This window comes from Vigna umbellata, chromosome 5 (assembly GCF_029865625.1).
Source record: "Vigna umbellata cultivar VRB3 chromosome 5, Vumbellata_1.0, whole genome shotgun sequence".
NCBI lineage: Eukaryota > Viridiplantae > Streptophyta > Magnoliopsida > Fabales > Fabaceae > Vigna > Vigna umbellata.
Window position 1 is genome coordinate 59460209 of NC_142169.1, and position 16803 is coordinate 59477011.

Genomic DNA, 16803 nt, shown 5'->3' on the forward strand with positions numbered 1-16803 from the left:
CTCTACTTATGTATTAATCTTACTCATTTTTACTTTAAAACCTAACACTCACCCCTTTTACTTTTATATATATATATATATATATATATATATATATATATATATATATATATATATATATATGAATGTTACCTCAAATCCTAATATTAATAATTTCTCCCAATATATTCATAAATACTCATTTTTAAATGATTTACAATCTTGGTGGCAATAAACAAGCCGGTGTTGCTTCCTTCACCATCACAGCATGTTTCCTCCCTTTTCCCAAATTCTTATAATTTCAATTTTATCCTTAAGTTAAAACTTTTTTATTTTTACTATTTAACATTTTTTAATTAATTTTAAAATTCTATTTCTACTTATTTAGTATATGTTTGCAACACCTACAACAAACAGGAAGAAGAAATGAGAGGAAGTGAAACGGAAACAGAGAAAGAGAGAAATATGTGAGAGATGAGTGGAGTGTAAGGGTGCAACCGCATAACAAAAATGAGTAGAAATAAGGTTTTTAAATTAATTAAAAAATCTTAAATAGTAAAAGAAAAAAGTTTTAACCTAAAAATAGAATTGGAATTAAAAAAATTTAAGGAGATGAAAGAAAAGTGTGGTGGTGGAGGGAGTAACACCTTAAACAAGAAGGTAGTTCCAAAGTCCAAGCACTTGTATTTTATATATATATATATATATATATATATATATATATATATATATATATATATATATATATATATATATATTTGAAGGTTGAGGATTTTTTTGGAGTTGAAAGTGGAAGGTTTTGTGTTTTAGGTTTTAGGATTAAGGGTGTTTTAAGGTTGAGAGTTTACCGTTTACAATTTTTTAGGGTTGAAGATTAATGATTGAGTGTAAGATCCATGGGAATCGAAAAAGAACTTTAAAACCCTGAAAATTGGAAGAAAAGTTAAGATTCATGAGATTTCGAAAGGGGATAATTGATTATTGTCCTTGATAATTGACTATTCTTGAAGAAATTTCAAATTTTGGAATAAGGTTAGAAATAACCTAAATCATTATTGATAATTGATTATTACCGAAAAAATGATACATTGAAACTTGATAATTGATTATCTACTAAGAATAGTTGATTATTTTAGTGTAGAAGAGACATAGCAGGCTGAAATAGCGTTTTTGAAAAGGATAGGTAGCCATCCTTTCCAGGTTCAGGGACCAGAAAATATGAGTGAAGACCACTTTTACAATATTCCTTTCTGAAAATCTAGAAGGAGAGACAATGGTTATCTAGGGTCTTTATATTCTTTTATAGTAGTGTTGGTTTGAAGAAATATCTAAATGCAAAGAATTCTAAAGTGCATAGTTGTTCATTAGAACTAAAATGTCTATTACCGCTATAGCTAAATCATTAGGAGAAACTAATTAATAAACAATTCTAGAAATGGTTACCAAAAAATAATAAAACTAAGTTAAAGATTATTTTTGATAGACGGGATAATCAGAAGTGGTTTTTTGTACTAACCAGGACTGCTTTGTGTAATCAACCAGAAAAAGCAAGGTGAGTCGATGTAATCAACGATTTACCATGACTCAAATGATTTGAAGAAATTAACTCATTTCTAAAATGTTTTAACAACTTTAATAACATTAATGAATTTATAAATAATTGGGTCACAATTTTAGTTTTATGTTTAATTAGTTTATTTATTTTGATTTGCTATTTTACTACATTATTTAAATTAGTAGTGTGTTAATATATCGTGCTAAGCCAATATGTCATCAATAAGTTTTTAAACAATATTCTTATTCAATTATGTAAGTATTATCTTCACCAGATGATATATCAGATATGCCATATAAACTTTCAGACAGGGAATTTGGATAGGTCGAATTAGACTCAGTGGCAACATTTGATACAGTACTTCCTTTCCTTAAGTAGAACTATGAACTTGATCCATATGATAAAGCATGGGGAGTCAACCTTAGTACCGCATATGTGAATAAATTTATGGTATCATCCTGATAACATAGTCAAGGATAATTAAGTAACTTAATCAATGTCAGCACTATAACACTACGTAGAAGAAGGTATGGTATAATATATAGTTATGAAAGCAACTACGCTTACGCATTCATCAACTACTCCCAGTCTTGATAGAACATGGTTGATTTGGTTGCGCCAGTCTTTACCCGTTGATTTATGGTTGGGACGAGGAATGCCTTTCAATCCATATCTCCGAGGTTATTTGTTCCACTTTTGTTTCTCAAAAGTCGGCTTTGACACACTGAATGAGAGACCTTCCTCCGCAGCTCATAATCATATTCTGAAAAATGAGGCGTGGAAAAAGGGCAACAATTCTGTCCAATAACACCAAAAACATCATTCAAGTCGAATCTTAGTTAGACTCGTTAACCAGCCCCTTTCTTTTTCTGAGATTTAGGCTTTGTTCACTTAATAGATTTGGGAGAGAGTAATTGAGGAGATTTGAAGATAAATTTTGTTGTTGTTTAATTGAGTGAATTTGGAGATAAGTGAGAGTGAATTTGGAAGTAAATTTTTTTAATCTGTCACGTCAATCAAATCCTACATTAATTCTCACAAATTTTACTTCCAAATCTATTCTTTCTTACCTCCAAATCTACTCAAATAAACAACAAAAAAATTTATCTTCAAATCCTCTCAAATCCCCTCAATCACTCTCCCTCAAATCCATTCAAGTAAACAAAATCTTAAGAAGGAAAGAAAAAAGAATTTTACTAGGCTCTATTGATATTAAAATACTATAACTATAGCTTCCAAACTTCCTTAGCTTGCATTTGTATTTGATAGACTCGGAATATAATCCTTCTTTTAAGCTTTCAAAGCTACTGGCCCGAGAACGACAACTTCCACTTGATTAGATGACTTGAGATGGAAACTGTAAAATAATTCTCGAGAACTTGAAAGATCCCTCTCACTATCATTCTATATATAAGAAAGTTCTAATACAAAAGTACATGATAAATAAGATAACCCTAGCCGCAGACCTAGGTACTATTATATATATACTAGACACCATATAATGATGATAAATAGAGTAAATATTCTAACACTCCCCTCAAATTGGAGCATACAAATTGTATGTACCAAGCTTGGAATAAATAAACTCAATCCGAGGATGATCGTTTGACCCAACAAACTCAGTACATATTTCTTTAGTCAACAACTTTTTACAAACAAAATGACAATCAATTTCTATATGTTTAGTCCTCACATGAAACAATGGATTTGATTTTGACTATCCCAATACATCTTCATAGTATGGATGTCAAAGAAGTTAAGCTCTTGAAAGAATTGTTTCACCCATATAAGTTCACATGTTAGTGACGTCATTACCCTATACTCGGCTTTAGCTGAGCTACTACATTTTGTTTCTTACTTTTCCATGAAATAATGTTTCTTCCCAGAAAAACACAATTTTCTGTAGTAGACCTTCTATTAATAGGCGAACTTGCCCAATCAACATCACAATACCTAGAGACCTGAATGCTTCCTTTATATAACAATTCTTCACTGAGAGGCTTTTTGACATACCTTAGAATGCAAATGAGGGCATTCCAATGGTCAACACATGGAGTCTGCATGAACTGACTAACCACTCCAACTACAAAGGATATATCTAGCCTTGTAATAGTAAGATAAATTAGTTTTCCAACCAGCCTCCTATACCTCTTTGGATCGGAGAATAATTCACATTCTTCTGTCCTTAATTTCTGGTTTGGGTCATGGGACTGTCTATCAGTATGCAATCAATCATGTTTGTTTCTTGTAATATATCAAGAGCATACTTTCTTTGGGAGATTACAACTCCATCTTTTGATTGCGCTACTTCAATACTAAGAAGTATTTGAGATTTCCAAAATCCTTGGTTTGAAAATGTCTACATAAGTACTCTTTCAGTTGAGATATTCCAACAACATCATTTCCTGTAATGACAATATCATTAACATGTACTATTAAGTAAACACATTTCCCAAGAGAAGAATTACAGTAGAAAACTGAATGGTCTGCTTCACTGTGTTTTAGCCCAAACTTTTAAACAATGGAGGTAAACTTTCCAAACCAAGCACTTGGTAATTGGTTGAAGCCATATAAAGATTGATACAATTTACATACCATACCAGACTCCCCATGAACAACAAACCCAGGAGGTTGCTCCATATAAACTTATTCCTCAAGATCACCATGTAGGAAGACATTCTTTATATCCAATTGATGAAGTGGCCAGTGACAAATGACTGCCATGACAAAGAAGAGGTGAATAATAGTTATCTTGGATACATGAAAGAAAGACTCACAATAATCAAGACCATAAACCTGAGTGTAACCTTTTGTAATAAGTCGGGCTTTAAGCCGATCAAATTCCCTATCAAGCCCACTTTAACTGCATACACCCATCGGCAACCAACTACCTTTTTTCGTTCTTGGCTATACCATTTTGCCGTGGTGTATGAGGACAAGTAGACTAATGTAAGATACCATGAGAACTTAAGATGACAAAAAAGGGGTATGAGAAATACTCTTTGGCATATCACTTCTTAATATTTTGATTACTTGACCAAATTGATTCTTGATTTCATTTAAAAACGATGTAAAGATGGCTTTCAAAACAATTTTTCATAAGATAAACCCAAGTACATATTGAATATTCATCAATGAAGGTAACAAAATATCTAAAACCAAAGGAGAAAAATACGACTAGGTCCCCATACTTAAGAATGGATGATAGAAAAACTAGAATTACATATGGATTGAGACCTTTTAGGAAAGGTAGATCTAACATGTTTTCCTATTTGACATGACTCACATTCTAAGGTCTGGAGACCACTAAGTTCAGGACACATATTTTTTAATTTGGACAAACGAGGATGGCCAAGTTGATCATATAGCACTTTAGGATTAGGAGCAGCAACACAGGACAACGACAACCAACCAAGATAAGTAATTTTTCCATTTAACTTTGGAGACATGATGGAGGGACTTGGGGAAAAAGAGATGGTAGATAAAGAATTCGAAGGAGAAACCGCAAACCCTAGGTGACTATCGAAAGGGTTCCGTCTAAACGCTAACAGAGCATGGTTCGAAGGGGCAGAACAGAGATAGGAGAGGCTGGCAACCACTATGGAGGTTGCACGGTGGCTTTCCGGCAAGCAGATGGCGATGCGTGAGAAGCACATACCTGTTCATGGTGCACAAAAATGCTGCTCGTGGAGGTGCGTGGAGGAGAATGGAGCTCCGACACCAATAGGGTTGGCTTCGCACGGAGTGGCAAACTAGATCTAGTGGTCATAAGACAAAACTGTGATGGTGGCCGACGACGGAGAGTGGTGGACAACATCGAAATGACAAGGAACAGAGGTTGATGGTGACAAACTTCAGTGGACCATGAAGTTTGTCAGGCTATGGTGGACAACGACAAACGGCGTCGGACAACGACAAACAGTGTCGGATAGTTACGGACAACAATTGAGGTTTGAAGACTAGACAAAAACCAGAGTGGGATTGACCCGCTCTGATACCAACTGGAGATTGAAACTGTAAAATAATTCTCGAGGGCTTGAAAGATCCCTCTCACTTTTATTCTATATATATAAGAAAGTTCTGATACAAAAGTACATGATAAATAGGATAATCCCACATGCAGACCTAGGTACTACTATATATATATATATATATATATATTAAAGACAATATTGTTAGATATATTATATCTTTTATCTTTTAGTTAGTTTGTTATTATTTCTCATTTGTATTTTGGGCTTAGCCCATATTTATTCTATTATAAATAGAGAACCCTATGTGTGTATTTAACATAAGGGAGATTAATCCAAATATAGTTTTTCACTATATTCAACATGGTATCAGAGCAGGTTCTCTGATCTTCTTCTGGGGTCTCTGCTGTTTGCCGGCGGCCGACCGCCATGGCCGCTGGCAGTCCCTAAAATTTCAGTGGGCAGTCCATTCTCTTCTTAAATCTGTGCCACAGTCAGCACCAGTGCAGTCAGTCGCCTCTGCCGTCGACCATCGCCAGCCACTGTCCGCCGCCAACCTCTGTCCGTGGCCGGCCACCGTCGCCGCCGCTGCCGTAGCCATCGCCACTGCCGGCCACCGTCACAGTTTCGACAGGTGACCTGCGAATCTGGACCGTCTCTTCGAGCGACGACCAACCACGCCGGTTTTGAGAGCCACTTCTCAGTCACGCGCCGCCACGCAGAGCTTCTTTCTGGCCAGTCCGCCATCGTCGTCGCCGCCGAACATCGTTTGCTCTGACGCCTTGAGAAGCGCAACCCAACCCTAATGGTCCCGTCCTCTGAAGCCTCCGCACCAACTATCACGCGCCGCTTCTTCTCGGCCAGTCTCGGCCGCGTGTTCTGCAAATACCCATCCAGCGTATACCATTGAGCAGGACAGGTTACACTATAAAGGAAGGTTGGTTTTGTCAGCCAATTCCACGTGGATTCCCAGGTTGCTGGCGGAGTTCCATGTTACATAGACAGGGGGCATTCGGGTGTTTATAGAACATATCGAGGTTGGCCCAATCCTTATATTGGATTGATATGAAGAAGAGGGTAACTGAGTATGTGGCGGGATGCTTGGTGTGTCAGCAGCACAAATACTTGTCCTCTTCTCCTCAAAGACTGCTGCAACCATTGCCAATTCTGAATGCCATTTGGGAAGAGTTAAGCATGGATTTTATAGTAAGGCTTCCAAAATCTCAGGGATTTGATGCTATACTAGTGGTAGTAGATCGCTTAAGTAAATACGGTCATTTTCTACCACTCAAGTATCCTTATTCAGCTAGAATGGTAGCGGAGTTATTCATCAAGGAAATTGTTAGGTTGCATGGCATTCCGAAATTAATCGTGAGTGATCGGGACCCCCTATTCCTCAGCATTTTTTGGCAGGAGCTATTTAAAGGGCAGGGTACACAATTGAAAATGAGTACTGCTTATCACCCCGAGACCGACGGGCAAATGGAGGTTCTAAATCGTGTTTTGGAGGGATACCTTCGATGCTTCTGTTCAGAACAACCGAAAGGATGGATGATAGTCTTACCCTGGGCTTCGTATTGGTATAATACCAGTTATCAGGGAGCAATCCGGTGTACACCGTTTGAAACGGTCCATGGACGACCGACCACCTCCATCCCTGCAACGATTTATACCGGGAGAGTCATTGGTAGAGGCAGTGAATCAGGAGTTGCAGACATGGGATGAAGCTTTAAAGAAGATGAAGTTCCACTTGGAAAGGGCACAAGAGCTGATGGTAAAACAAGCCAACAAGAGGAGGAGACCTTCAAATGTTGAAGTGGGTGATTGGGTATACTTGAAGATAAGACCCCATCGACAATCTTCCATGCCAACCAGACTTCACCCAAAATTAGCAGCCTGATTTTTTGGTCCATTTCAGGTGATCCAGAGAGTGGGAGCAGTGGCCTATAAACTCCAGTTACCGGAGACAGCACGCATACACCTTGTCTTTCATGTTTCACAATTAAAGAAGGCAATAGGGGAGCAGAAAGTGGAGAAGGAGTTACCTCCAGACTTGTAGGCCGATGGACCCTCTTTTTGCCCCATCAGTGTTCGTGGGAGGAGAGTCACGCAAGAGGGGAAGAGGACGTGTCACAGTTGTTAATTGAATGGCAGGATGGAGGGCAAGAAGGGGCAACGTGGGAAGATGAAGTTGCTATCAAAGAACAGTACCCCGATTTCAACCTTGGGGACAAGGTTGAACTTCAGGGAGAGGGCAATGTTAGGAATGAGAAGAGTTGGAGAGTTTATGAGAGAAGGAAGAGAAATGGTTAGTTAAGCAACCCAACTGCTTATTGCAGTTGGGAAGGGCGGGAATAACGGTTGTATAAATAGTGGAGGGGTTAGTAGTTAAAGGACTTTTGGTAGTTTGTTTGTTAACAGGATTAAGCTTGTGAAAGGGGTTAAGCCCTTGTTACTGTGAGTGTACAGACATTACCTTTGTGAATAATATTCAGTTCTGTTTCTCTTTCTGGTTTTTCTTGACGCCTAAGAGGTGTTTTTAGAGGTTCTTGAATAGGTTTCTTAATCGGAAACCTATCATACTCATACTGCAAGCAACTACAACAACTCCATTTGCTTATCTCCGTCTCTTTGAGCTAAGCGCTATGCTTGACTGATTTTAGCAATAGAGTCTATGAGTCGGTACACAGCTTAATTTGGTAGGGTTTAATAAATTTCTAAACAAAAATGATTTAATTGGATCTTGTTGCATCCATTTGATTAATTCAAGATGCTGGAAAAAACATATTCTCTTTTAAAGTGTGATGTGAGTCATACCTAATCAAAACTCACTTAAGGAGCTCAACAACTTAAATGCTCATAATAATTGCAAAAAATCAGGCAAATCCAGTCATCGTCAGCTTGCAAGATCTCAATGTTGATGGTCTAACCTTCGTAACCTATGTAGACAGTCTGATCACAATGGACCTTTTGAGTTTTGATGATAATTTTGCGTATCCTTTATATTTTAGGAGAGTCTACTATACTTTATCTTTATATTTTTAAAAAACTTATTATTTTATTTCCATATATATATATATATATATATATATATATAGACTTTGTAAACATGTAAATCATTGTTTACGTTCATTGTATTCAAAACCTAATTATAAATTTGAAAATATTTATTATTTCTTTCTTCAATCTATAAATCTCTTTTAATAAAGACAAAGAAACAACGTCCCATACGTATGGATTTAAAACTAGTAAAAATCTATTAGTAAGAAAAGATAGTTACCTGTTCCCTTGAGAAGTTACCAACACAACCTCCCTCACTAAGTGTCCTCACACCAACAATCCAGAGATCCTCTTGAATTGGAACTTTCATCTGCCACCAACAATCAGCCTTATCACACCACTTTATGTTTCAGTTTAGGATATCTGTCAACCATAAAAGGCATTAATAATAGGAAACTGGAAGTTTAGTTTAGGTCAAATAATGTCTCCTTACAATCCATTGTTGCAAAAAAGAACAAACAAGGAAGTAGAAGAGTAGTGGACTTAAGAAATGCATGTAGACCTAGTCAGCAAATTTAAATACACAATGCTGAGCACAATAACATGGCAAAGGAGAATAAGGTGCTAATTTCACGAGAATCTGATGTAAACTGACATCAAATACCTTATAGTTAACGAGAATTCCATTTGAAAAGACAGTGATAGGTTATACCAGTTTCTGCATCAGGAAGCCTTGTAGCATCGGTTTTAGGATTTACATGAATAAAAGTCTGCGCAGTTTTTTCAGTTCTGGTAGCTTAGATGATTGTATCAGCTCTTTTGGCACCTCTGCTGCAGCAATATCAGCTCCACATTCAATGGCAGCTTATGGTTTCGTGAAACTAGAGTAGGAGCCTTTAGCAGCAGCTGCCCCTGTGTCACTTTCAGGAAACAGAACAGCATCAGTGTTTTTATGCAAAAGTCAGCTTCAGCAGCCTCATTCAAATCACCTGCAATATCAAACAGGAAAACGGGAAAGCTTATGATCAAAACGAAAAAAAGAAAAGAAAGTGATAAATATAGAAGTTTCATCTTAGAACCTTTATCAGGGTCCACACATACTCTTATGCTGGAGAAACAATAACACTCTTATCTTCTGCCTGCAAAGAGTCAAGAGCTATCAAAGAACCAAAAACAATAACTTACAGAAAAATTTCAAAACAACAACCAATAATGCTGTGAATGAAAGTGAGAAGGAAAACTAAGGATTAGCAATAATACTGTAACAGTTGCAAACACGGATAAACACACGGATTGGAGGCATGGAAATAAACTCCCATCTGCAAATGCTAAAACCTCTGAAACACAAGCCAAGACAATGAGTTTGAGGGTAAGGGTTAGGGTTATAATTCATTATATACAACTAGAGAGCATACTAGAGATGTCACATCAACTAGAAATATGGTCAAATTATATATATACATGAGTGCAAGCCTTCCCTTACAAATAAATTTTAGGAGGTTATGTTCAGCTTAAAGTGCACTTTCTCAGATATATAAATGTTGAAAGGTTGTCTTAATTGCAGCCTCAAAGGTGTTGATTAGTCCAATATTAACCTTTCAAGTCAAATGAAACATGTGAAGTTTGTGTAATTTTAACCTTTCAAGTCAATTTTGTGGACTTAAGTTAACTCTAAAGCCCAAAATTCTAAGAATAATAATACCTTTTAATTCTAAAAAATAGTAAGTATTTATTAAGTATAATTAGAAACTATCAAACTCATTCAATAAATAAATTATACACATCAGACAGTTTGAATTTTTCTATCAATAGTTTAATGTAATACTAATGTTTCCAATATAATATTAAAAATATTACAAACTCTAGTAAAGTAACATCAAGAGTCCATGGAGAAATTTATCTTATTCATATTTGAGTTTGTTATTGATATGAATTAATTATGCTAGAGATATGATTAGATAACATTAGAAATATGATTTGATTACAGTAAATAGGGAAACATGATGTGATAACAAAATATTTAACCATATTTAACAAAACATAATGAATGAACAAAGGAAGGGGGACATTATAATTGATAAAGCAGGGTGGTATGGGTAACGGTAGGTAGATGCACCTCCATCTCAACCCATCCATTAGATGAAGGTTTCGTCATAATCAACTATGCTTTTGGAGACTTCGAAGGATGCATCGCAGGAAAGGGCCCCAAACAAAGATAGATAAGCAAATGCAAACTTTTGGGGTCTGGGTTTCAAGGCTTAGTGCTATGATTAGGGTTTAGGTTTAAAGTTAGGGTTTGGGTTTAGGGTTTGGTTTTAGGGGTTAATGTTTAAGATTTTTGGTTAAGATTATGGCTTATGGTTATGGTATATGTTTAGGGTTTATGGTCTGGGTTAGGGCATAAGGGTTAGTGTTAGGTTTACGGTTAGAATTAGGGTTATGGTTATGGTTAGGGGTCAGCGTTATGGTTTAGGGTTTATGATTTATGATTTAGAGTAAGGGTTGGGGTTTAAGGTTATGGGTTGTGGTTTGGGTTTAGGAGGTAGGGTGATGATTATAGTTATGGTTTAGGGGTTAGGGTTATGGCTTATGGTTTAGGATTGATGGTTTAGATTTTTGGATTTACAATTAGGGTTAATGCTTAAGGTTAGTTAACTAGGATTTAGAGTTTAGAGTTATGGTTAGGTTGTAGGGCATAGGATTAATGTTTAGGGTTTGGGTTTAAAGGTTAGGGGTTATGCTTAGGGTCATGGGTTAGGGTGTATGGTTTAGGGTTTATGATTAGGGTTAGTTAACAAGTGTTTAGGATTTAAGTTTAGGAGTTATGGTTTATGGTTTAAGAGTTAAGGTTTATGATTTAGGGGTTATTGTTAGCAATATATGAGTAGGGTTTAGTGTTTAGAGTTAGAGTTATCATTAGGGTTTAGGGTCATGATTGGTGTTCAGGGTTATGGTTAGAATTTAGGCTTTTGGGTGAGGGGTTGAGGGCTTAGGTTGGGGCTATTCTTTAGGGTTAGGGTTTACAGTTTAGGGTAAGGGTTATTGATTAGAGTTAAGGTTTAGGATTAGTTAACTACATTTCATAAACTAGGGTTAGTTAACTAGGGTTTGCTAACTAGGGTGTGTTAACTAGGGTTAGTTAGTTGAGGAGTTCTTTAACAATGTCAGACATAAAGCGAGGTCATGGTTTGCTGTCCTAGAAAAGCCCACCAACATCAATTCATATTACAATTAATATAAAATCACATTACAAACTCCTACTATCAATAATATAAGTACACTACTGTTAGAATATATTTACTATCGAACTTTGGTAAAATCAAATAAACTCCGTACAATGCACGAATTTAGTAAAGGAAGAGAATTAGGGCTCCAAAACAATCAGAAGAATATTTTACAAATAAACTGGTGGTAAGAAATTAAATGAAAAGGGTAACTCACTATGGTACTCATTTAATCACTATGAATACTTCTTTGGGACTGAAATCATACCTGTATGCTAGTGGATCATACGGGTGAAAAAATGTTGAACAAAGCTGGCCTCTCTTCTCTTATATTATCCAACAGTCCAGTCCTTTAGCTTAAAGGAACAAGAAAGAACACATAGTAACCAACCTAGATGCATTTGATTAAAATCTGGATGTTACTATATGACTGGAACTTGTAATCATAACTTCTCTTTCCCTGATAAAGAAGGCACGTAAAGTTTTAACATCAATTTAAAAAAACCCAACAATATTGAATGGAGATTGTTAGTACAAAAGAACACAGCCAAATCTAATCCGTGTTAGAATACATGACAAAAACTCAATAGTATAGCAGCAACTGTATGAAACAATTAAACTGAATATATATCTTGGGTTACCTCTCAAGATTAGTCCCTATATTTCTTTACCTGAATGATTCAATAATCAGTTAGAATTATGACCTAGCATTAGCATAAACAAGGGTCAGTTTTTACAGATCAGGTAGTTCGTAACTTGTGTAAATAGCACTATTGTGTGTGTATTTTATGAAATTTACAGATACACAAGACGACAGATACATATCATTAAAATAAATGAAGCCATATGAAAAAATAACATACCATATATATAACATTACCACCATGGTCACAAAGTGCACAAACATCCAAACCATCCGTTTCTTCAGCCTCTTCATTAGATTTGTCTATCATATCACAATCAGTTCCAAGAACAAGAAGTTTCAGCGCTTCAAAATCATTAGCTTCTTGAAATAAAGTAGAAAAAATCATTAAAAATACACAAGGTTGGACACAAGAACATAAATATACACTATTTAAAAGGATTCAAAATACACATTCAGGAAATTTTAACAATGGATTCAAATTCTGAATGCTATCAAGTAACATTGAGCAAAACTCCAAAATCTACGGTCTGGTCTGTCTGCAAAATGCTATAAGTAGTGAAATCAAACTATAAACAACAAAAGGTCTTACTGGCAAAAGACTAAATTTCCAAACTAAAATCAGTAAGGTAAACCAGTTAACAACACAAAATTAGCAAAAAGAAGTAAAATAGAACCAAACCATCCGCAACTGAAAAGAGAAAATAAGAACACTGGTTAGAAATCATCTCTGCAAAACAAAAACCAAAATCAGAAACAACATAGAAAACCTAATTATATTTAAGGCTCCCCGGTTCAAAAACCCTCCTAGTCCTAATGGGGTTTAGGGAGGTTAAATACATACAGTCTTATTCTCAGCAGATCCAACATATATGAATATCTACTTATCATAATCTGTACATTAGAATATATGCTCCATACAATGCACGAATTTAGTAAATTAAAAGAATTAGGGCTCCAAAACAATCAGAGGAATATTTTACAAATAAACTGTTGGTAAGAAATTAAACTAAAAGGTTCACTCACTATGCTACTCATTTAATCACTATGAATACTTCATTGGGACTGAAATCAAACCTGTATGCTACTGGATCATACAGGTGTAAAAATGTTGAACAAAGCTGGCCTCTCTTCTCTTATATCCTGCTACAAATAGTCCTGTCCTTTAGCTGAAAGGAACAAGAAAGAATACATAGTTACCAACCTAGACGCATTTGATTAAAAACTGGATGTTATTATATGACTGGAACTTGTAATCATAACTTCTTTTTCCCTGATAAAGAAGGCACACAAAGTTTTAACATCAATTTAAAAAAACCCAACAATATTGAATGGAGATTGTTGGTACAAAAGAACAATGCCAAATCTAATCCGTGTTAGAATACATGACAAAAACTCAATAGTATAGCAGCAACTGTATGAAACAATTAAACTGAATATATATCTTAGGTTACCTCTCGAGATTAGTCCCTATATTTCTTTACCTGTATGATTCAATAATCAGTTAGAATTATGACCTAGCATTGCCATAAACAAGGGTCAGTTTTTACAGATGAGGTAGTTCATAACTTGTGTAAATAGCACTATTGTGTGCGTATTTTATGACATTTACAGATACACATTAGGACAGATACAAATCATTAAAATAAATAAAGCCATCTGAAAAAATAACATACCATATATATAACATTACCACCATTGTCACAAAATGCACAAACATCCAAAACATCCGTTTCTTGAGCCTCTTCATTAGATTTGTCTATCATATCACTATCAGTTCCAAGAACAAGAAGTTTCAGCTGTTCAAAATCATTAACTTCTTGAAATAAAGTAGAAAAAATAATTGAAAATACACAAGGTTGGAGACAAGAACATAAATATACATTATTTAAATGGATTCAAAATACACATCCATGAGAAAAAAAATTTAACCGTGGATTCAAATTCTGAATGCTATCAAGTAGCATTGAGCAAAACACCAAAATCTACAGTCTGGTCTGTCTGCAAATTGCTACAAGTACTGAAATCAAACTATAAACAACAAAAGATGGTCTTACTAGCAAAGACAAAATTTCCAAACTAAAATCAATAAGGTAAACCAGTTGACAACACCAAATTAGCGAAAAGAAGTAAAATAGAACCAAACCATCCGCAACTGAAAAGAGAAAATAAGAACACTGGTTACAAAATCATATCTTCAAATCAAAAACCAAAATCAGAAACAAAATAAAAAACTGCTTAGAAAGTTAGTAAAAGAGTTATTACATGTGAAATTCACAAATATTGGGCAAACCAAGCCGCATCAACCTTGCTATTCTCCACAACCTTTAGATTAAAAATAATTCAATATGTAATATTTACTGTTGGCAGCCTTTTATTCTAGACGCAAATTTTATTTGAAAACACAATTTTAACAATAATTTCTACAAAACTCTATTTGTGCACTTAAAACAAAAATCTAACCTAATTCTAGAATTTTACAAACATATTAAAACTAAAAAAGAAATTTTATGAAGGAAAAAGGAGAAAAAATGGAGTGCTAACACACCCCCCGTTTAGAACACACTACCCTCATGGACTGGGGCAAACAAAACGGACACAATTCTAAACAAACTATCACAATTCACTTCTATTTACAAATCTGCACAACTCTGCTGTATTACTCTAGCTTAAATCTGCAAAATGGACATCAACCCTCCAAATTCAAGTTTCATGAAAGCCAGCAGGTCAAAAAATACATATTAATTCAATCAAAATCAAGTAGGAAACAATCAAGAAAACAACATCTCAGATTTAACCTCACAAGATAAGTGTTTGCACTCAACCACTCAATGTGTATAGGCTTGTATATACCACTCAGCAAAACATGAAAAAGCACAGTTCATGAATTTGAAAAGCTTCTATCTAGCATCACTTAATCCAAGGGCACACCCCAAATCACTAGGACTTCATCTCAGCTTGTAATGTGGTCAGGTTGGAGGTAGGTTTCGGAAATGGAATTCAAAGCTATGAACCTGTGAGCATGAGAAAATAAAGGTGGCAGCATGAATTTCCAGTGCAGATTCAGCTCAAGTAATTCCGTCACCAACTCTTCTTTAAATTCAACTTTGTTTCACATCCTTTTCTTTCCTCTTTTTTTTTTTTTTCTTTTTGCACTTTTCTTTCCTCATTTTTTTTTTCTTTTTCAGTCATTTCACACATTGTTTTAACACTAACGAATTTTGCTTCTTTTTTTTCATTTTTTTTCTTTTTGAATCAGCAACTGCACTCCCACACTTGGCACACTTGAAATTCATTACGCACCTTGACCTTCTATACTCACAAGTTAGGTAACTCATTGTTTTTCAGGTCTCTTGGCTTGTAAAAGGGTAATTAAACAAGAAAGGTCCATTCAAGCTCAAAAAATCAGGTGCAATGGCAAGATGTCAGGGTAAGTCATTTTTGGCTAAGTGGCTGGAACAAAAAAGGCCTAGATCATATTTAGAGTGCATCCGAGGTCAAGCAAACCAAAAAGAATCAGTGCAAATTCCGAAATGTAACTCTACATGCATGCAGTCACACAAAAATGAAGAATTAAGGCTCAAAATCTCTCAAGGATTCATATTTGTCAAAACTGAAATTCTGTTTCTCAATCATGAAAAAACTACTTAACTCAATGGAATCAAAATGCAAAAAGAGACCGCTGGAAATCATCTACCCAAATTTAGATCTAATGACACACTCAGCATTTTCAAACTAAAAAGAAACACAACTTTCATCATGTCAGTCCGCAAAAAGTAAGCAAAGAGTGAAACAAAACTACCCAGAACTACTAAAACATCAAAACAAAATACTAAGACATAACTATTTTTCAAACATACCAATTTTCACAACTGAAACAGAAGCTAAAAGCAGAAACAAAAAAGAAAAAGTTTTGCTAATTTTTTGTCATACAAAAATAGATAAAGACAAAGAGTGAAAACAGAAGAAAAAAAAACATGCAAAGGATAGAACTATTCCGCAAAATGTACAAAAAAAATTAAAAATAATTCAAAATATAAAAAGAGATGAGGAAAAAGGAAATCTTATTCAAGTGGCTGTTTGTTAACTAGGGTTAGTTAACTAGGGTTTGCTAACTAGGGTTTGCTAACTAGGGCGTGTTAGTTGAGGAGTTCTTTAACAATGTCAGACATAAAGCGAGGTCATGGTTTGCTGTCCTAGAAAAGCCCACCAACATCAATTCATATTACAATTAATATAAAATCACATTACAAACTCCTACTATCAATAATATAAGTACACTACTGTTAGAATATATTTACTATCGAACTTTGGTAAAATCAAATAAACTCCGTACAATGCACGAATTTAGTAAAGGAAGAGAATTAGGGCTCCAAAACAATCAGAAGAATATTTTACAAATAAACTGGTGGTAAGAAATTAAATTAAAAG

The 16803-nt window shown here is 35.1% G+C and overlaps 2 long non-coding RNA genes across 6 annotated transcripts; one reads left to right on the forward strand and one right to left on the reverse strand.

The window, feature by feature from the left end:
• Positions 1-1755: 1755 nt before the first annotated feature.
• LOC148198744 (uncharacterized) lies at positions 1756-13395 on the reverse strand. 5 transcript variants are annotated; one of them, XR_015786838.1, is made up of 6 exons: positions 11998-13395; positions 9766-9842; positions 9607-9644; positions 9264-9494; positions 8786-8928; positions 1756-2297 (listed from the first exon to the last, which is right to left on the reverse strand). It is a non-coding gene; the product is annotated as an uncharacterized LOC148198744 (long non-coding RNA). The 5 variants fall into 5 exon arrangements; XR_015786837.1 differs by having other exon boundaries at positions 1758-2297; positions 9218-9494; XR_015786836.1 differs by having other exon boundaries at positions 1760-2297; positions 9170-9494.
• On the forward strand, positions 11294-15036 carry LOC148198745 (uncharacterized). Its single transcript, XR_015786841.1, has 2 exons — positions 11294-11433; positions 13389-15036. It is a non-coding gene; the product is annotated as an uncharacterized LOC148198745 (long non-coding RNA).
• The last annotated feature ends 1767 nt before the right edge of the window (positions 15037-16803 follow it).